The sequence below is a fragment of the Gorilla gorilla genome, chromosome 1 (genome assembly GCF_029281585.2).
Source record: "Gorilla gorilla gorilla isolate KB3781 chromosome 1, NHGRI_mGorGor1-v2.1_pri, whole genome shotgun sequence".
NCBI classification, from domain to species: domain Eukaryota; kingdom Metazoa; phylum Chordata; class Mammalia; order Primates; family Hominidae; genus Gorilla; species Gorilla gorilla.
In genome coordinates this window covers 27220223-27243751 of record NC_073224.2, presented here as the reverse complement: position 1 = coordinate 27243751, position 23529 = coordinate 27220223, and the positions used below count along the sequence as shown (strand labels likewise).

The 23529-nt window shown below is 38.9% G+C and overlaps 1 long non-coding RNA gene across 1 annotated transcript in view; it reads right to left on the bottom strand.

Moving 5' to 3' along the window:
- The window catches only part of LOC129528988 (uncharacterized), an 82356-nt gene that overhangs the window by 9699 nt on the left and 49128 nt on the right, over positions 1–23529 (bottom strand). Inside the window, exon 4 of the long non-coding RNA XR_008674348.2 lies at positions 10458–10565. This is a non-coding gene — a long non-coding RNA (uncharacterized lncRNA). The remainder of the gene's footprint in view (positions 1–10457; positions 10566–23529) is intronic.

Sequence of the window (23529 nt, the reverse complement as noted above, 5' to 3'; positions counted from 1 at the left end):
TGTCCCTCTGAGGCATGTTCTGTGCCATCTCACAGGGCTCTGCAGTGGGACTGAGCTGCAGTTTCCCTGAGCAGTAATCGGTTGCCTAACACAATCTGTTCATCTTCTTCCCTTTCTTAGCTTATATCCACATTCTCTGGAATTGTTTCTTGTCATTTGGTTCCCCAGGAAACAAACTCCAAGTCTCTGAGATTTTATATAAAAGAGGCTTATTGAAGGATCTGTGAAGGCAGATTAAGCAGAATTGAGCAGAGAGAAAAGCTAAACCACAATGCAGTTTCAGCAGAGGCCTCAAATGACCCCACAGGGAGCTTCAGAATAGGAATGACCTTCAGAGATTTCTCACCTTCAGACAAGGAGGCCAGGCCTGTATATCCCCTGCACAAACAAGTCACTGGATGTGGCTGATACCATGGAAGGGGTGACCATGGATGAGGAGCTCTCTTCAGCTGAGGGCAAGTCCTAGAGAGGCATTCACCTGACAGCCAGCTGCAACCCACACTCATAGATGTAGGGAATGAGTGTGTCTTTCATGAAGAGGGAATATAGGTTGCATAACACAGCATCTGCCAAGGCTGCCAATAAACTATTTGTACTCAAATCTGCCTCTGTGGTGGTTAATTTTTTGTGTCAACTTTATTGGGCCATGTGGCGCTCATATTAAACATTGTTTATGAGTGAGTCTGTGAAGGTGTTTCTGGATGAGATTAGCATTTGAAGCAGTGGGCCCAGTAAAGTAAATCACTCTTACCCAATGTGGGTAGCATCATCCAATCTGTTGAGGACTTGAATAGAACAAAAGTCAGAAATAGAAAAAAATCTGTCCCTTTTTGTCCTGCCCCACTGCTTGAGCTGGGACACTGTTTGTCAGTTTCTCCAGCCTTTGTACTGGCATTTGTACCTTCTGCTTCCCTGCTTCTCAGGCCTTCGGACTTGGACTGAATTCTAGTACCAGTTTTTCTGGGTCTCCAGTTTGCAGAAGGCAGATCATTGGACTTTCCAGCCTTCATAATCACATGAGACGATTTCTTATAATAAATACATATTGAGGCCGGGAGTGGTGGCTCACGCCTGTAATCCCAGCACTTTGGGAGGCCGAGGCAGACAGATCACGAGGTCAGGAGATCGAGACCATCCTGACTAACACGGTGAAACTCTGTCTCACTAAAAATACAAAACATTAGCTGGGCGTGGTGGTGGGCACCTGTAGTCTCAGCTACTAGGGAGGCTGAGGTAGCAGAATGACATGAACCCAGGAGGCGGAGCTTGCAGTGAGCTGAGATCATGCCACTGCACTCCAGCCTGGGCGACAGAGCAAGACTCCATCTCAAAAATAAATAGATAGATATTGAAATAGAGAGATAATTCATAGATAGATACATAGATAATCTCTCATTGGTTCCATTTCTCCTAGATTGCTAACACAGTCTTTAAAGTCAGCTGTGTGAAAACTCAACCTAAGACCCGAAGCAGCCATTTCCCTGCTGTTCCCTGTGATAGTGAGGTGGAGGTGTAAGTCTAATTCACTTCTACTCTGAGAGGGGTGCCCTTCGGGATCTCAGATTAATGCAGAGCATTCCCCATTTGACTCCTCTCCTTGAGCATCTGTGGACCCCAAATCACTGGGCTCCTCAAATACCCTCCGGGCTAAAGTGGCTCTAGCCATCTGCTGCGCTGGTGCACTCTCTTTCTCTCATTTCCTCTTAGGTGTTGGCCAGGGAGCTTTTTCCTTTCTTGTCAGCTCTTTACTCTGTCTAAGGAGTTTCAGGCATTTTCATTGAGGGTGTGATCTGAATATCAAAACTTGACATTACTAGAAATAAGAATCTCTGATAAAAATCTTAAATAGGCCATTTGGCATTGAAAAATGCTGCATACCATTCAGTTCTTTTCAAAGTAGATCTCTACAGGCTTAAAGAAATAAGCCTGCCTCTCTTGACCCCGGTGTCAAGAAAAGGAGTGATTTCTACCCTTATCACTTGATACCACCAGGAAAAAATGATTAGTTTTTTGAACAAAGGGCCTGCAGGCCCATGTAAGTTCCAGCTGTTATGTAACTGATCAGATACATCTTTGTGGAGATTATTGCAAAGGTTTAGAATATATGTCCTATGTATTTTTCTGTGGCAGATGCCTCAGAAACAACAATGCCCTGAGCTTGAATCTGAACAAGTATAACTCAGAATAGAAAATTACACTACCGTATCTTATTTTTAAGAATTAAAGGAGATTTAAAAGAAAATACAAGTCAAATTACCAATTTTATTATCAGTTCGACTATAAATTTAATTAAAAGTGCTACCCATTGTGTTGTGGAGTTCTGCATTTTTTCAAGTAATCCCTGGCTGCATTTTTGAATTACTATCTTGCCCTCTCAGCATCTCTCTCTCCCCACACTCTTTTGGTGTAGCGTAAACACAAGTTACAACACACGTGGAAAAATCTGTATTTGAATAAATGAATATGCTATCATGAAAATATAGCTTTAAAATATTGGAAAAGGGGGTGTGAAAAACAAACAGGAATAATTCAGAAGACATTATGGCAGATAAGTGATTTTTCTGTTCAATATTTTCTAGCCCATATTTTTCTTTAAATTTTAGTGTCAATGAACCAGAACTGAAAGTGAACTGAAATGATTTAAAATAATAAACATTTACAACTTGTTTATCTCTATTTTTGTTTCTATGATTTTAATCATTTATTAAATTCAATTACTTATTTGCTTTCATAATACTTTGGGAAAATGTTTTCAGGGCCATAGAATTTTAGTTTGATTATTTAAGTCAGGAAAAAACACTACTTGATGGATTTTTCAGAAATGTTTCTATCAGAGTAACATGGAAATGCTTACAATGACTTTATTTATGTAACACAATCTTCTTTCACAGAGTCCTTGTGATCATGCTCACAAGAGCTTTCCTTTCTCAGCGCTCGTTAAGCACAGGTGGGTTTTACATTCAGTCTTGACACTCATGGCCTTGAGGTACTGACCAGGGCAGGTGGGCCTGCACCTGGGGAGCGGTGCATGTGTTGCGAATTAGAAGAAAATCGTGACACTCATGGCCTTGAGGTACTGACCAGTGCTGGTGGGTCTGCACTTCAGGAGGGGCGCATGTGTTGCAAATTAGAAGAAAATCACAAAAAGTTTTGGACACTGATGTATTCACTTATCAATACAAATGAAAGGCTGCTTGCCAGAGGACAGGTGGGTTTCTTCAGGAGGCACTCGCAAACACACAGACACACACACACACACACATATACACACATACTCACACACATACACACACACTGTCTTTTAAATTGCAGTTTCCCAGAAGAGTCCCAAAGGGGTCTCTCTCTGGCCTCTGTAGGCTTCCCTGCCACCAACTCTCTACTGATTGCCAAAATCTCCCTGTCTCAGGACTGACTGAATTTAACAGCATCCTTCTGGCTCACAGGAAATGTATGTATTCTTGCCAAATGGGGAGAAGGGCAGGCCCCACCCTGATCCTTTTCTCCTCTCTCTCCATGCCTCCCACTCCAGCATTCTTCCAGCAAAGAGTCTCTGCATCTTCTATGGGCCTCACTTTTCAGGGAACAACTCAAGGCCTTCCCAGAAGCCTCTCACTTTCACCTCACCATGATTTTGCACAACTTAAAACACCTGCAGCCAGGACATCTCTCTGAACATCCTCTTAAAGTCCCTCCAACTAATTGACCTGGGGATCACGCTCTCCACTCCCTGACAGAGGGAGGAGAGAAAATGCCCCAGTACTTCTACTGGGTTCACATTCTAGGAGTGTTTCCCAAATTCTCTAGTCTTCTCTCTTGTTCTATTGCGATGGGAGGTTGAGGGTCACAGTAAACACTGGAGAGGCTCCCAGGCTCCTGCTCAGCTTAATCTTTAGAATAAGGAAGGATTCAACTATCATCTATTGTCTTCAGCTTTGCAAATTTTGCTGAAACTCCAAGGCAATAGAAAAAGTCTCATTTAACAACCAAAGTAAGAATGATTATCTCATTTTATCCCTATAAAAACTGACCTTCAAGAGGTGAGGTAGTATTTCAGGGATTCTTGACTATCAGTAATCTAACTTGTTTCCATTTCACATCACATTTCATTAAGAACAGACTGGATACAGCAAGAATTCATGAATAAAATTTTTTGAAAGTTGGCATTGTCATTGTTCTAAGTAGGCACTATACAAAATGTTGATGTATTGACTAATTTTTTTTTTTTTTTTGAGACGGAGTCTTGCTCTGTCGCCCACGCTGGAGTGCAGTGGCACAATCTCAGCTCACTCCAAGCTCCGCCTTCCAGGTTCATGTCATTCTCCTTCCTCAGCCTTGCGAGTAGATGGGACTACAGGCGCCCGCCACCATGCCTGGCTAATTTTTTGTATTTTTAGTAGAGATGGGGTTTCACTGTGTTAGCCAGGATGGTCTCGATCTCCTGACCTCGTGATCCGCCTGCCTCGGCCTCCCAAAGTGCTGGGATTACAGGCGTGAGCCACCACGCCTGGCCCCAATGTATTGACTACTTATAATTTGCTTCTCTGCATGTATGCAGAGTTTACAAACTATGACCCTTTGATGGATTTTTAAAAGAGGAAGATCTTTATATGGCATACCTAAGAACGGAAAAGGTTCTTTAAACAATAGACTCCCATTAGGATTCTTCCCCAACAGCCTGCCACTGTCTTCTCAGACTTACGCTGCTGGTATGGAATAGCAAGCAAACCATTTTTCTCACAACCTTAGAACTAATTTAAATTCAGTGAAACTCCCCAAATTGAAATCCAGAGCTTGCTGACCCATTTAATGATTGTTCTTTCCAACAGAATGCGAGCTCTGAAAATGCAGTGTCAAAACCAGAGTCAGGCCAACTTTCCCCTGCTTTTCTACCAGTTCCATTTAACAGAAAGTGGCAGGACAAAGCCCTCAGTAAATGAGGTTCTGAATTGCCATTGGTTTCTAAGAATGAAGGACATGTTTATTGGCCTCTGGCTACACTAGACTAAACGCAGAAAAAAATAAGATAAAACCTTCATACAGGAGCAGCCACCTTGGTGAATGGAATGAAGGTAATTAGACAAAAGCCAGGAAAAAGAAATGTGTAAGGAACACATCATAGTAGCATAATTCAGCCAAGGTCACCAGCATATTCATAATGAAGAAATCACAGGGCAACTCTACTCCATTCATAGAGTGCTCAGAACATTGACTCTTTCCTCTGTGCCGAAGAGCCTCACTCCCTGTGAGTTTTAGATGCAGCAGACTGCTGGGCAGCAGGTCTGGAGGTAGCTGCTGGAACAATAAGCTGTCAAAAGTATGATATGGAATTGTCATAGTGCTGGGACAATTTTGAGAAGCTGTCAAAAGTACGATGCGGAATTGTCATAGTCAGATACGCAATAGTCAAATGACTTTTCTAAGGCAAATTTAGTGTTTGGATGTTTAATTTAAACAATTATAAAATTATTGTAGCCTATTATGCACAGAGCTATGAGCTCATACTTTGAGAGAAACAAAGATAATTAAGATGCGTTTTTTTCTCTCTTACAATAGAGATGAGATAATGACAATACCATAATGCACACAACCTGCTATCATGCTCCCAGGTAGATACTTTGTTGATATATTTTATTTGAGGAGACATTTCCCTTTCTCAGCAGTCCTGGAAATATCTCAAATCCAAGACTGTATACAGATGTTGAGACCTTCTAGATGATTCATTGTAAATTCTCTTTCACCTCTGCTGCTGCCAGTGATATTTTCCCACCTTTCTAGGATGTGAAATCTTAAAGCATCTAGAGTCCCACTCACCTGGCATAATTCATAAAATGTGTAGAATTGTACAAGTGTGGGAAGGAGAATTGCCAGAATTTCCACAGACTTGAGGTTGATATCATGTCCTTAGTTGCATTATGGGTGATCACTTTCCCTTTTCTCAAAACTACTATGATGCTTGTATCTATTTCCTACCTATATTCACTTTTTCCTCCAGAAGGGAATTTTCTGGAGTAGAAAGAGATATGGCATACCTGAGAGTCGAAAATTTTCTGACCTAATCCTTTCCTTCATTTGGCCAGAGAACTTCCTATTTTCCCTGCTTTCATCCAGAAGATTCTCAGCTCACTAAGTTACCCAATACTAATGCATTACCATATTAGGGTCTATAATGGGTAGAAGGGCATTTTAAATGTTGCATATGTTACATCATGTCATTTTCATAACTCTCTTGGGGAGGTATTTCTGCCCTGTTTTACAAATGAGAAAAGAGAAACTCAGAGGTAAGAAACTGTGTAGGCTCATGGAAGTGAATAATTAGTAAAGATAAGAATAAGACCATGCTTTCCAACATATAACTCATGCTACAACATAGAGGAAGTTAGAAAGTGACCCATTGCCTTTGTCAAAGCATTTGATGATGGAACCCTAGGGGATGGCAAGCTAAACCTAAAGAAGGAAGTGAGACTCAGATGGAAGGGGCTTGACCATTGGATGGGATGAAAGCAGATAATGCAGCCCAGGTCAGTCTCAGAAATCAGTCATCTCCTTATGCCAGACTCCAGGAGCTGCTTTTTAAACCCTAGTGAAGAAAGGGGCTAAAAATCCATATCAAGAGGCATGCTCCTCTTATGAAACTTTAGGGTATAGGTCTATGTATAAAACTGTCAAACAAATCAATAATGAAGACAGCCTTCTCGTCTCACAGTTCAGCTCCATCTTCACCAGGTGGGTATGGAGACCAAGAATGTGCTGCTTTGACACGCTCCAAAATTTAATGTGTCTTTAGTGGAGTTGATAGTGGCATCAAAAAAAGCAGGACTAGGGCCATGATGGGAGAATTAATTCATGATTACACTGGGAATTTAATCAGGTCTCTTCATGAGTATCCTTAAAGCTTGCCCTGGGGACTCACAAAGATAAATGCAGGTATTGCACAAAGCTTGGAGGCTCAGCAAGGGCTAGTGAAAATAAGTGTCGAAATAATAAGAGCTATCACTAATTTGGCATAATTTTAACCCCTAATATTATGCGGTATGAAGTATGAAAAGGTGCAAAGAACTATAGGAATGCATAGTGTTTAGGGAAAATACAATCATCATGGTCATCAGCACCATCAACAGCAATATAAAGACTTGCAAATGAGAGGATTATAAATATTTTTATAATTTAATACTTTGATGTATAAATTGAAGAATAAAAGAAAAGTATGCATTTAGGACAGTAAAGTTTATCATGCCCTTGATTCTCCCTTTTTTTAAAAATACCCTTTCCCCTCTACCCTAGATCATCTCAGCATATAGTGTTTCTACATGACAAAGGTCTTCGATGCTTGCTGAATGCAATTCTTTGTAGTTTTGCTGGGGATATGACCTCCACAAATTGATAAACTCAAAGCACAGTCCAGGAGAATAATCTTTATGTTGTCAGAAAGCAAAACCTTTCCCTTGAACAGACTTCAAAGGAAAACCTCGGTGCACTAGGAGAACGCTAAGTGATCTTGCTTCATGTAGGTTGGTACCAAAATCCATTTCCACATGATGTCTGACTTTTAGCAATTTAGTCAGAAATAAGAGAATCAAAGGCACACTCCTCAAAGTTCAAGTGTGTCTGACCACATCCCACAGTGATGGGAGAAAATGCTCACTTAAATAACTCTCCAGGAAGAAAATCATGCTCATATAATTAATGAGAGTTACTCTGCAGAGAATGGATGAATTTGCTTTAATCTTGACAGCCATGGTTTATTACAGAAGAATCCCTAGTTACTCTGGGATCTCTTTTCAGCTATTTTCATATCGAGAATGGCTATCAGAAACTAAGATATATAATCATATCCTTGTATTGCTTGTTTTTAATAAACCCATTGCACTGGGGATAAAGTCTTGTTAATGGTTATAATAGTTTGTTACCTACCTAAACTTCCCCAGTTAGAAGTTTTATAGCTTCCACTGCAATGGGACCAAAATACTGAACAACTGCCAAAATATGGAATAGCTGCCCATATACGGCTGACCGCCCAAATGTATCAGCAGTAGAAGCATTTGCTTTTTTTTTTTTTTTAAGATGAAGTCTTGCTCTTGTCCCCCAGGCTGGAGTGCAACCGCGTGACCTCAGCTCACTGTAACCTCCACCTCCCGGGTTCAAGCAATTCTCCTGCCTCAGCCTCCCAAGTAGCTGGTATTACAGGTGCCTGCTACCATGCCCAGCTAATTTTTGTATTTTTAGTAGAGACAGGGTTTCACCATGTTGGCCAGTCTGGTCTCGAACTCCTGACCTCAGGTGATCCATCCGCCTCAGCCTCCCAAAGTGCTGGGATTACAGGCATGAGCCACTGCACCCAGCCACATTTCCATTTTTTAAAAAATAAGGAATGTTTAACCGTTGACAGTGTAGTGAAATTTATTATGGAAAATGTGACAATGTATAAAAGAAGAATGAAGTTGAGAATCATCTATTGTCTCGGCATCTAGAAAAGTGACAACCATTCTGGTGTATTTCATAGAAGACTCTTTGCTGTATGTACATTTTTTACATAGCTGCAATCATGTCAACAATAACAATTGTTAGGTGTCTACCTGGAAGAACTGATGTAGTTAATACAAGGTACAAGGAACTCATAACTGGGACACACAGAACTTGGATTAACATAGGTAACATATTTTAGTCAATCAGTAATATGTTTTAAAATAAATCATTCCAAATATCATTATTTCAATAAATATTTATTAAGTATCTACTACATCACCAAGCATTGTACTGGGTTCATTTATTACCTAATGGAATGTTTTATGATTCATGATGGAATGTGTTTGTTATTCTGAACTTTGAGATCAATATCTGGAACTGATTGTGTTAACCTTTGTTGTCTAATCATACCATATGTATTGATTGCGTTCATCCTCTAGTTTGGGAATGGTTAAAAATGGAGGATTTGACTTGTTCAATGCTCACTCTATCTCCTTTTGAGCCACAGGATGCTGGTGTATCCTTTTGAGCCACAGGATGTCGGTTTAAAAACCCAAAGAAGTAAATGTATGTGTGTACACATACACACACACATACATATGTACACATATATACACATATGTGTATATATATGACTACATATATATGTATACATACCTAAATTTCTAAGCGTTTCCTGTGTATAGCCTATTAATATATATTATGCTATATAATATGTAAGTTATACATATATATTATATATAACTGCATATAACATATTGATATATATTATATAATATAACATATTGATATATATTATATAACATATTGATATATATTATATAACATATTGATATATATTATATAACATATTGATATATATTATATAATATAACATGTTGATATATATTATATAATATAACATGTTGATATATATTATATAACATGTTGATATATATTATATAACATAGATACATATTATATAACATATTGATACATATTATGTAATATAACATATTGATACATATTATATAATATAACATATTGATACATATTATATAATATAACATATTGATACATATTATATAATATATTGATACATATTATATAATATATTGATACATATTATATAATATATTGATACATATTATATAATATATTGATATATATTATATAATATAATATATTGTATGATATATCACATATTTATAAAATATATGATATATAATAAACTTATAATAAACATATATTTAAAAACAAATACATGTATTCAAATATATATCAATTATATATAGTATATATTTATATGTAATATATACATTTTAAACTTCTAGAAATTGAGAAGAAATAGAAGAGCACCCCAATGGAAAAAACTAAACAAAGGATATAAAAAGACAAATCACACAAAAAACAAATTACAAATAGCATTTAAGCATTTGTGAAGATGTGCAACCTCACTCATAATAAAATGAATAAAAATTAACTACGTTAATAATCATTTCCTAGCTATCAAATTGGAGAAAATACAGGAGTTTGAAAATAATGGTGTTGAAGAGACACTTGTAATTTCTGGAAGAAGTGCAAAATGGTTCAATATCTATGGAGGAAAATCTGACAGTATCTAATAACATTGCAAATTCTTTAATTTTTAAACCTGACAATCAAACTTCTAGCAATGCCCACTACAGATATTCCCGAATAAGTAAGAAATCTCATGTGTACCAGGTTATTCATTGTGGTATTATCTGTTAGCTTAATGTTCTGCAAAAGAAAACTGAGTAAACTATGGTACATTCTTGTGCTGGAATCTAATATAATATAGTTTTTAAGAATAAGGACGTTCTCTATGTATTATGATAAAGAGAGAATATATTGTTATTCTAAAATATACTGGGAAAACGAGCAACATGCATCATAGTATGTATTGTATGTTGATTTCTTTAGTAAGATAAGGCAGTTATTCGTTCATACAAACAAACTCTGGAAGGGTAAGTATGACATAAGAAAATATTTACCTACAAAGGGTTGAGAGGGAAAACAAAGGAAGAGGCACTAAAGGAAGCAGGATTTTCTAGGCATCTCTTCATTTTATTGTTAACTTTTGAATCATGTAGATACATTACCTATTAAGAAAACACAACTCAGTTTAGTAAGAAATCCCTGATATTGAAAACAAATAAAAGTAAATGAGCAAATAACTCTAACTGAATATTGCATTAATAATATAAGCCCATAGTACATTTTTTTCACGTGACTTTAAAATATGTATTTTTTGACTATATAGGCTTAGTGAAGTGTATTCTAAAGACAAAAAGAACTGCACAGATACTTTAAATTGTATTTAATAGTTAATCTTTTTAAACTTATTATTTTGTGATAATTGTAGCTTCACCTGCAGGTCATAAGAAATAATACAGAAAGATGCATCCTTTACTCAGCTTTCCCCAGTGGTAATACTTTGCATAACTAGAGTATAATGTCACAAGCAGGAAATTGACATTGACACAAACTATTGACTGTGTTCAGATCTCATCAGTTTTACATGCAATTGTGTGTATGTCTGTGTGTGTGTATGATTCACTCTATGTGATTTTATCAGATGTGTACATTCATGTAACCACCATTACAGCCAAGATGCAGAGTTTCACCACAAGGATCACAGCTATTTTCCTTCCTTACCTGGCATCTACTAAAAACATAAATAAAAATAAACAACAACCCAAAGAAGTTTTTTTTGGTCTGCAACAAAGTAAGAATATTAGAATCCTAATTTCTTAGACCACAGACCTGTTTTAAGCACGATGTGATTGCCCAGTTCATAGGGACCAATACTGAAAGCCTGGGAGACAATCCAAAGGAGGCCAACATCTGTGACTTATGCCAGAATCCCAAACAGTGCAGAAAAGGGGCTGGGGAATAACTTTACACTGGGGAAACCTCACGAACACTCCTGTGGCCAGGTGACCAGGATTAACATCAACAGTGAAAAGCCGTGTTGATGTTATGTACCCTTGACGTGATGTGAAGAAAATAGAACTTAACAAGTCTGTGAGCTTTCTCAAAACTCAGAATCTCAGTCTTATCATGAGAAAAACATCAGGAAACTCTCAATTAAGAGACACTCCAAAATACTTGATCACGACTGCCCCAAACTGGCAAAGTCATCAAAAATAAGGAAACTCCGAGAAACTGCCACAGACAAGAGGAGCTTAGGGAGATAGGATGATTGAATGAAATATGGTATCCAGGATCAAATCCCAGGACAGAAAAATAACACTAGGGTGAAAAACCAAGGAAACCTGAATAACTAAGGAAACCTATGAACTTCAGCTTAATAAAAGTCTAGAACAGGGGTGCCCAATCTTTTGACTTCTTTGGGCTACATTGGAAGAAGAAGAATTGTCTTGGACCACACATAAACTTAATACTAATGATAGCTGATGAGCTAAAAAAAATTCACACACAAAAAATCTTATAATGTTTTAAGAAAATTTAGGAATTTGTGTTGGGCTGCATTCAAAGCTGTCCTGGGCCGCATGCAGCTTGCATGCCACAGGTTGGACAAGCTTGGTCTAGAAGGTTTTTCTCTGAAAGCAATTTTCAAAAAGCACGTGCCCCTTTGGTAAGTTCTAAACAGGAAATGGGGCAGTACCCCTCAAATTAGCCCATTCACATTATTCATGGAATAGCAGGAACTGCCACTTTCCAATAACCAGATGTCACTTTGACAAATGAGGGCACCAGAAAAGAAGGAGTTGGGACCTGTGAAGTGACTTTTTTTTTTTTTTTTTTTGTACAAAGGGAAGAAAAGAAAAACTCTTAAGGTTACAAGAAAAACTTCTGTGAGATGAATGGCAAACTCAGGGGAAACACTGGCCGGGTAAAGGGAAGCCAGGAACTCCAGTTGTGTTACACACGGTGACATCAAAAGCAAGCACAAACTGAAGGGCAAGGGGAAAGTGTGACATAGGAGAGAGGAGCTGTCATCAACGCCAGAAAATCAGCATCTTGTGTGCAGGACACAAAAGAGAAAGGAGGTCAAAGAGGGCAACTAGAGCAGGTAAAGAGAGTATGAAACTTGGCAAGGGGCATGGGTTGGGATGTGAGCCACAGATAAAGCAGGACTCTTGAGCTGTCATTGCTGTTGGGATTCTGGCAGCTGGGTGGTCCGGATTGGTACTGGCTAACTTAAGGCTCAGGGTGGGAATGGAGAGGGCAGGAAACATTATGACATTATGACATTATGATGCCAGAATGTGAAATATGAGTACCACACACCTTTTCACCACTTAGCCCCATGCCTGCTAGTGGCACAGATGAGACGTCAGGGAAAGAAAGTCAGAAACATTCGTTCTAATTTAGTGAATATTACTCAATTGCTCCAGGCCTGAGTGTATGCAGACTGCGCCACTGTAATCTTATCTTTAGCACACATGTACATACCCCCCACCTTCCCTCAAAGCCTGATGTGTGGAATTTGGACACAAAAATATTTAGAAGCCAAGATTTTCTTCGAGAAATGAGGCTTTGGCTAGGCGTGGTGGCTCACGCCTGTAATCCCAGTACTTTGGGAGGCTGAGTTGGGTGGATCACTTGAGGTCAAGAGTTTGAGACCATCCTGGCCAACATGATGAAACTCCAGCTCTATTAAAAATATAAAAATTAACGCCTGTAATCCCAGCACTTTGGGAGGCTGAGGCGGGTGGATCACGAGGTCAAGAGATTTAGACCATCCTGGCCAACATGGTGAAACCTTGTCTCTACTAAAAATACAAAAATTAGCTGGTCATGGTGGCGTGCACCTGTAGTCCCAGCTCCCCGGGAGGCTGAGGCAGGAGAATCGCTTGAACCTGGGAGGTGGAGGTTGCAGTGAGCCGAGATCATGCCACTGCACTGCAGCCTGGTGACAGAGGGAGATTCCATCTCAAAACAAACAAACAAACAAAAATTAGCCAGGTGTGGTATAGTACACGCCTGTAGTCTCAGCTACTCAGGAGGCTGAGGCAAGAGAATTGCTTGAACCCAGGAGGTGGAGGCTGCAGTGAGCCGAAATCGTGCCACTGTGCTTCAGCCTGGGTGACAGAGAGAGACTCCGTCTCAAAAAAAAAAAAAAAAAAAAAAAAGCAGGCTTGAAGTGACATTAGCTCTTTGCAGTTTGTCTTCTCCCATCCTATTACAATCATAAACTCTATATGGTCATTCTCACCTATTTATGACTTCTAGAGGTAGTCAGTCACCATCGTCAACACCTAGTGTATTGATGAAGACAAGAAATGCTAGAAGATACACAAGCAGAGGACATGAGTGATTTTTGATAGGTTGGGCTGGGCGTGGTGGCTCACACTCAGGCCTGCAGCAATTGAGTAATATCCACTAAATTAGAACCAAACAATGTTTCTGACTTTCTTTCCCTAACGTCTCATCTGTGCCACTAGCAGACATGGGGCTAAGTGGTGAAAAGCTATGTGATATTCATATTTCACATTCGGGCATCATAATGTCATAATGTTTCCTGCCCTCTCCATTCCCCCCTAAGCCTTAAGTCCTTATATTACTAATGTAATGTAAACTTGATAGTAAATTCACATTCAAAATAGGCTGGGTCCACCCGGTGGGTAGTGGCTCCCTGGAAATCTGTGTGTAGAAGGTTTGTAAAATGATATTAATCTCTGGTGGAAAACATTGCTGCTGCCAAGTGGCCGTGCCTGCTGTGTGTGAGAGAGGGACAGACAGAAGCTCTGTCACAATCTGCCATCTTTGTTTTTACACTTGGTGAAATAAGAGCAACTTTTGAGATTCATGCTGTCCCTATCTGTCTACTTAAAACCAAATTACCATTTTTCTGCAGTTTAGATCACCATTTATATAAGGATTCACCAAATTTAGAGTCAGGAACATTCCTAATAAACCACGTTGTTGTTGTAGGACGATTTGCATGTCATGGAACAACATGTAGGAGCCACATATGATCACATGTTACACCATGCTTTGGTAGAACAAATAACTGTTCTTTCCCTCCCAATTAATGTCACATCCTAAAGATGTTGCTCAACTGTATAGTACAGCGTGAAACAGTCATGACTAATCCGAAGGTTTGTTTGTACACACTGAATTTTTTTTTTTCACTTTGCATTACAGCTGCAGGGGAGAAAAAAGGCAAAACACATCCCTGGATCTGTTAGGTTTTAATCCAATTTGTCGTATCTGATTGCCTTAATTGGTGCATTACCAATTACGGCACAGTGACATCTGTCATCCTCTCCCCTCCCTCAATTTCCCTCAACTGTTAAAAATATTGTATAAGTATTAATTAGATAACTGATTAATTTAATTTGGATGAAGTAAATTTGCTACCTAATGATACAGAGGAAGTAATGAGCCTTCAAATCAGAACACCCAACACCGAGAAATTCTATGCAGCTCATTGAGTGTTCCCTGTTGTGGAACGCCCACTGTACTTTCAGTTCATTCTCCGACCAAAATTTTGTGGATCTCCTTTGATCTACCTAAAACAGTTCTCTGTAGATCTATCTGTTTTACAAATTTAACAAGCATCTCCACTAGAAGACCAATGACTAATTAAGGTCATCTATAAATTATTTAAATAAGTGCCTGCATTTAAAAAAGAAAAGACACACCATTGACAAAGCAAGGTTTCAAACCACAATTAACATACATTCCTTAAGACAATTCATCCTGGCTTTACGTCCAGTTGGTAACTCCCTGAAGCAAGAATGTTTGTTACTTCAAAACCATCTATGTCCTTTTGGTTCCTTCTTTTCCTGCATATTGTTGGTGATTTTCCACGTTCCAGGATGATACATGCTTTTCAGCTTGGACTGAGAATATTCTTGTGCCATTACGAATACAATGAATTTCAACAAATATCTGTCACCTAAATTACTGAGAGTTCAGAAATTAAAGTACAGAGTCTTTTGAGTCAAAGTATTTCAGTGCACATTCTGTTAAATTGCACATTTAACATGCTTGCTTATACTAAACTTTATTTTTCCAGTAAGGCTACAAATGATGAGCACAGTTGGATTTTTCAGGAATATATCTTCTACATTGAATAAAATTGCATTAAAATACCCTGTTATTACCCCCAAATTATTGCTCTGTAACAATATCAAACAACCTGTGTTCCCTCAAACTGCCATAGTCCAGAAGTTAACTGTCAGGCCTCTGAGCCCAAGCCAAGCCATCGCATCCCCTGTGACTTGCATGTATACGCCCAGATGGCCTGAAGTAACTGAAGAATCACAAAAGAAGTGAATATGCCCTGCCCCACCTTAACTGATGACATTCCACCATAAAAGAAGTGTAAATGGCCGGTCCTTGCCTTAAGTGATGACATTACCTTGTGAAAGTCCTTTTCCTGGCTCATCCTGGCTCAAAAAGCTCCCCCACTGAGCACCTTGCGACCCCCACTCCTGCCCACCAGAGAACAAACCCCCTTTGAGTGCAATTTTCCTTTACCTACCCAAATCCTATAAAAACGGCCCCACCCTTATCTCCCTTCGCTGACTCTCTTTTCGGACTCAGCCCGCCTGCACCCAGGTGAAACAAACAGCCATGTTGCTCACACAAAGCCTGTTTGGTGGTCTCTTCACACGGACGCGCAAGAAATTAACATTTGGTGGTTTATTTCTGGTCTAAAAGGAACACTGGCATGTTCTGTGGAGATTCAAGGGAAATAATACATGGTCTTCAAGTGTGGTGACTCATGTCTGTAATTTCAACACTTCGGGAAGCTGAGGCAGGAGGATCACTTGTTACCAGGAGTTTGAGGCTGCAGTGAGCTATGATCACACCACTGCACTCCAGCCTAGATAACAAAGCAAAACCCTGTCTCTAAAGAAAATAAATAAATAAATACAAATAATAAGTAATGCACGGTCTTTTGTTGTATTGATAATCCACCAGAAAAAATAATTACCCAGGTATAAAGTTTTACCAACTACAAAAAACGTTATGAAAAAATTGGATTATTTCCCACAAGGACTCTTTAAAATTTAGTCTAAAGAGTAATCCGGCTGGGCGCGGTGGCTCACGCCTGTAATCCCAGCACTTTGGGAGGCCAAGGTGGGCGGATCACGAGGTCAGATCGAGACCAACCTAGCTAACATGGTGAAACCCCGTCTCTACCAAAAAAATACAAAAAATTGGCCAGGCGTGGTGGCGGGCGCCTGCAGTCCCAGCTACTCAGGAGGCTGAGGCAGGAGAATCGCTTGAACCCGGGAGGCGGAGGTTGCAGTGAGCCAGATTGCACCACTGCATTGAGTTAGACTCAGTCTCAAAAAAAAAAAAAAAGAGTAATCCCTTTGGGTGCTTCTCACAAATGCAGCATCTAGACACACCCCAAAAGTCTGTGCTATAGATTTGGATGCTGCAATCAATCTTCTTAAAACCCACCAAATCCAAATGAAAATCATAATAATGTCTGATCTGGGTCACTGATCGTTGTCCTATGATGTCTGAATAAAATGTCATTTGGAGAGTCTGCTATTTTTATTAATCTGTGTCATTCAACCCAAGTAAAAACAATTTTCATAATATACCAATACCACTTCAAGACAGGTTCTTTAGGCATTTCCACTCACAAACGTTTTCCCCCAAAATATTGCTTCCTTTAAGCGCACTTTTTGTAGAAGTAATAAGCTGTCATCAGACCAACGAATCTGTATATTTAATAAACTCTTTCTCCCCAGCCCCTTCAGGTGAGTCTAAAAAACTGTAAGATAAAGAGATCAGCAAAACCATCATAGACATGTAGAAAATTTCAAGTCAAGAAACTTATGGACGTGGGACCGTGCAAGGTATATTCTGAAATTGCTGGAGTATGACTCAAAGACTGTATAGTGAACTAGAAATGGAAAGACAAGTTGTGGGCTCAGGACAGATCACCTTGGACGCATGCCTACTGGTTGGGCCTTTAGAAACTGACACTTTGAGCAGATGAATGACAAGAACAAAAGCATGCCTTAGGAAGTGTCAGTCTTTGGATTGGTGGGGCAAGAAGGGAAACGGAAAGACTAGCTTAGAGAACAATTGTAACTGCCTTTTGGGAGAGAGCACTCATCTCTAGTCAGGGAGGAGGGAAAGCACAAGCAAGGCAGGTTTTTTTTTTTTTTTTTTTTGAGACAGAGTCTCATTCTGTCACCCAGGCTGGAGTACAGTGGCACAATCTCAGCTCATTGCAACCTCCACCTCCTGGGTTCAAGCGATTCTCCTGCCTCAGCCTCCTGAGTAGCTGAAACTATAGGCACGTGCTACCATGCCTGGCTAACTTGTTGTATTTTTTTTTCCTTTTTTTTTTTTTTTTTTTTTTTAGTAGAGACAGGGTTTCACCGTGTTAGCCAGGATGGTCTCAATCTCTTGACCTCGTCACGCCCCTGCCTTGGCCTCCCAAAGTGCTGGGATTACAGGCATAAGCCACCGCACCCAACCGGCAGGAGGCAGTTCTAAGAGACAAAGGTCCTGGTGACATTCCCTAGTCTTCGAGAATAACCTTCACATTCCCTGCAGCTATCGTCCTCAGCAGAAAGGTACCACTTCAAAAGTATTCCATCAACTCTAGGGGCCATTTTTACCACTTTTATCTTTGAGATTTGCTGTTTCTCTTTGTCTTAAGGTTGGATCTTTGCTGAGAGTGTCAGAGTTCTCTTACTGAAGTCTTAATTAGAAAAGTGGCAGATATTTACATTCCAGGACACAAACAGATGCTTCAAAAAGAGCTCCTTTATCCAGTTTTTACTGTCAGGCAAAGAATAGGATTTGCCTTACAATAGCTGTTGCAGACTACTCACCACACTTAAGCTCAGGATAGAGACATTTTCTGAAATGCCACGGAGGACAGATTGAAAATGCCTTAATCATATTTGGTTCCATTGGACCACTCGAAATTACTTTCCAGCGTTCATTTTTAATGTCACATTTTCATAAGACGTTTCTTACTGGAAAGAACTCTCAAACAGAAGTTGGAAAATGTTGGTCCTAATCCCCTACCACTCTTATTCAGCACAGAACATTAAATATGTGCCAGGACCTGCTCAAAGTGCCAGGGAAGAGGATAAATAAAACAGATTTTGCCTTTGGGAAGCTCACAGTCTGGAATGGGAGAGAGACATACATGAAGATGGAATTGGAATGTGATGCACTGAGTCCTGGGGCCGAAGTTGGCACGTGGTGTTCTGGGAGCACAGATGAGGAGCTGAACACCTTCACTGCAGGCTTCCAGAAATGGTGGTGGCTAAACAGGCTGAAATGAAGGCAATAAAGAGCAAAGCAGTAGGTGGAGGGTGTTCCCTGCAAGGACAACAATCAACAGAGCTGTCAAGCAGTCTAGTGTATGCACTGGAAATGCAAATGATGTTGTTATTCCTCTAGGATAAAGCACAATCTCCTGCCAACTGTGATCTTGGATAAAACCACAAACACAGGAAAAGATGGGACCATTGATCACCTTTAGTGTCCTGCTCAGGGCCTTTGAACTGATCCTGGAGATACACGAAACCATTGAAGGATTTTAAGCAGAGAAATCACCAATACAATTTGTGCTTTGGATGTATCACCATGACAGCAAGGTGAGAGTCTACACATACTAGTGGACAATGGCTAAACCATGTACAAAACTAGAATTCCAACCTGCAACCTGCAGCAACCTGCATATTAAACCAACCTCGTGTTCAATAATTAGCCCAGTAAGCCAGCCTGTTGAAGTCAAGTTGTAGATACTCAGACTGCTGTCTCTAGCAGCAGTCCATGAAGGCAAGCGATAACATCTGTAAAATTGTCTCTAAGTGGCCAGGACTTGATGAATAACTGGCGGCTTCCCTAATTTGAGCTCCCACTTCCAACTTGGGACCAACTAGAGAAGGCTGAATCTGTTCTCCTAACCAATCACATGGGATGCCCCATTGCTAGCAGACAACTTCCTCAGGCCAACAGCTTCCAATCGGGGCACACCTGGAGGTTTTACCCACCAAATAGCCTTCCTCCTCCTCTGCCTGCTTTTCAGCCTCTGCCAAACACATGAATGGCAGCTGACTCTCTTGTTATAGCAAGTTATGAATAAAATAGCCTTTGATATCTCATTTGGTTGATCTTTGTTTACTTCCACAAAGGTCAGGAATCTTTATAAATGATCAAATAATTTGCAGTAAATTTGCAAAAAAAAGCATTAAAAATTATAAACAAGGAAACAAGGGAGGTAATCAAAACCAGTGATAAAATAATAAAAATGAGTAACATGAATTAAGCACTTACTATTCATCTGCACTCTACTAATCACTTTATCTCCTAGAATCTAATTTACTTCTTAAAACAACCCCTGTTGCGTGTACTAGATGTTAGCTACATTTTAAAACAGAAGAAACAGAGTTAGAAAGATGAATGATGAGTTCATCTCACAATTTTACCTGTAGTTAGTGACCCAAAATAGGTCTTCCTTTAATTAAAAAAAAGAAATTGTCTGTTTTTTATTGAGACCGAGTCTTCTTCTGTCAGGCAGGCTAGTGTGCAATGGCAGCTCATGGCTGACTGCAGCTTTGACATCCTGGCTTAAGCTATCCTCCCACCTCAGCCTCCCAAGTAGCTGGGACTACAGATGTGTACCATCACACTTGGCTAATTTTTGTATATTTTGGTAGAGAAGGGGTTTTATCATGTTGCCCAGTCTGGTCTTGAACTCCTGGGCTCAAGAGATCTGCCCACCTTGGCCTTCCAAAGTGCTAGGATTACAGGCGTGAGCCATCATGGCCAGACTCCAACTAAGTTTTCCTGACACCAAAGCATATACTCTAAACATTCCATGAACTGCCTCAAAAGCAATGTTAACTGAGAGCCAGAGCTTAGACCAAGTCAAGCACTTCATTAATTCTTTTATTTCACAGAACCTCAGAAGGCAGATGAAAACAATAGAGTGGAAAAAAATATTTGGGAGGTAAAACAGAAGAATTTGGTGACTGACAGGCTATGGTTGGTGGTGGAAGGCTGGATAAGGAATCCAAGGTAATTTTATGTTCTGAGGGAATCTTATTCCCCCATTTCCATCTGTAAAAGGCCCTTCTTGACCCACATGCTTGCAAGCCTTGAGAAGGGAACCAAGTGGTTTCAGGTTAATTCTTCCTGGGGCCTTGGGCTAGTCACCTCATATCTCTAAATATCCTGTTTTATCTGTAAAATTAGAAGAATGCCTTGCCTACCTCCCATGGTGGTTTTCTATTTAAAGAAAAATTAATTCATCTATTTCTTTAAAAGTTATGTGTTTTAACACCTATCTTTATTATACAAGTTACTTCTATCATTTATTTTCATACTAAGATCTAAGAAACTGCCTGAAAATGTTTTTACTTTTCTAGCAAGTAAACAGTAGATAAAAGAGTGGATATGAAAATATTAATACTGAAAAGTTGTATCCAGATATTTGTTTTAGATCAGTTTGGGTAATACATATATTTTGGGTAATATATATATTTTGTAATATATCTGATGATACGTTAGAAGGTTGCACTGTTCTTCAAACTTCAAGTGAATTTTCAAAAATTTTGATACATCTATTTCGCACAGTTTTAAGTTATTTTTATTATGCAAAGTTATTTCTATCTTGTGTACATGCTAACATCTAAGAAGTTGCCAAAAAATGTTTTTACTTTTCTAACAAGTAAATGCAGCTGAGTATTATATATATTTACATGAGATTATAAAATGTCAGATCTCACTTGGCCAATACTATTTGTAGAAGCAGGAAAATAATGCACTTCAGAGGGTAAAAGCCTGAAGAAGCACCCAAAGCATAGCCTTTGCCTCAAGTGGCCAAAACACTGGAACTCTCTTTCCCTTTCTTGACTATTTAGTTTATCTTCCTTATCACAAGGGAGTCCTCATTTCCCAAAATCACTAAATATATGTAGAGAGATCTATATATTTTCTTTATATAAATGTATGTAGATAGAAATATTTCCCAAACTAAGTAAAAAAAATAAATAAATAAACGTGTACACACACACACACACACACACACACGTTCTTTTCTTTGGAATTCAACAGCCAATTCAAGACTGTTTATAAAATCCAATCAAATGCAAGTCCCTGGAATAAGAAAGGATATTCTAAAATCAACTTTAGGAACTCCTTTGTAGGCAACTTCAGACACACTGGTTTGAATTGTGTGCTCTTTGAATTCTTTGTCTTTTTATCTTGGCCAAATACCAGATTTCAGAAGCAAGCGGGTGTCAGGGTACTATGATGATGACAACAGCAACAATATCTGCTACATACCAAGAACTGTACTGTTCTGTTTTTTAATTTATCTTTGTTATTAATGTTATTTTCAATTGACAAATCATACTTGCATAAATTTATGGTGTACAATGTGAAGATTTAATACATGGATACAATGTAGAATTGTTAAATCAACCTAATTAATATACTCATCACCTCACTTACTTATCCATGTTTGTGATGAGACTTTTGAAATGTGCACTCTTAGTTATTTTGAAATATACAACACATTGTTATTAACTGTGCTCAACCCAGTGTGCAATAGATCTCAAAACTCATCCCCCTATCTAGCTGAAACTTTGTGCCCTCTGACCAACAGCTTCCTACTCCTTTCCTCTTGACCTTGCCCCCAGCATGTGGTAACCATTATTCTACTCTCTACTTTCATGAGTTGGATTTTTTTAGAGTCCACATCAAAGTGAGATCATGTGATATCTGTCTTTCTGTGCTTAGCTTATTTCTCTCAAAGATGAAAGATAAGTGTTGGCAAAATTGTAGAAAAGGGAACACTTGTAAGCTGATAGTGGGAATGTAAATTAGTACAGCCATTAAGGAAAATGCTGTAGAGGTTCTTCAAAAAACTAAAAACAGAACTACCATATGACCCAGCAATCCCACTTCTGGGGGCATATAAAATAAAACTTAAATCAATACGTTGAAGGGCTAGCTACTCTCCCATGTTTAGTGCAGTATTATTGACAATAACCAAGATAGAATCAATGTGAGTGCTAATCACCAGATGAACGGCATATAAAAAATAAGGCATATATACAGAATGGAATACTTGACTTTATAATGGAATACAATACTTTAAATGTAAGTAAGAAAATATAGCATATATACAGAATAGAATTCTAGTCAGCCTTTAACGAGAAGGAAATCATGGCATTGTGACAACATGTATGAGCCTGGAAGACATTACTCTAAAAAATTTGACTTACTTCATTTAGTCCTAATAACCTTAAGAGCGAGATATTATTATTTCTCCCACTGTATCCTTGAGGAAACATAATAAAAGTTGAGTAATTTCATGTGACATGCCCATTATGGACTGATAACAGACACCTGCTTATCCCAATTTTTTAAGGATCCAGGGCAATAGAGAACGTAACATCTCCAAGTCCACTATTTTTTGTAACAGAGGGAACAAGAAATCTTAAAACAGCAATAAAATGCTTTAGCATACAGCTGAACCATGTCCCTTACCCTGACAATCATATGATCATGGTCAATGAGGCTGTATGGTCCCATTCTTGACTCACAGGGAGGTCAGGAAGCGTAATTCAGAAGGTTGGAAACATTTGGGAAGCAGCAATGACAGCTCCTACAGGTCATATCTACCCAGAGCCTGTAGCGTTCCTCTTTCCAATATGCCATGAAAGTCATAATCACTGCATAAAGCAACTGAGTCTTCTACAGCATAAAAACAAAATTTACATTTATAGTCTTTAAATTTTAATGTATACTACACTTATTTTCTGGTTTCCTTTGAATATAAACAATAATCTCACAATATAAAAGTCAAACTGGATCTCCAATTTTCTTTTTTTTTCCTTCTTTCCCTTAAATTTAACTTTTTTATTTTCTCAAAAAGACTATCCCATAAACATTTATGTTATCAACTACATTGGCTTTTTATTGCTGTGTAACAAATTACCACAAACATACCACAAAATGTGTGCTTATCCCCTCACAGTTTCTGTGGGTCAGAAGTCTGGCATGGTGTAGCGGGACTCTCTACACAACATTTCAAAAGGCTGCAGTTGCAGTCAAGGTATTAGCCTGGGTGTGTTTTCATCTGGA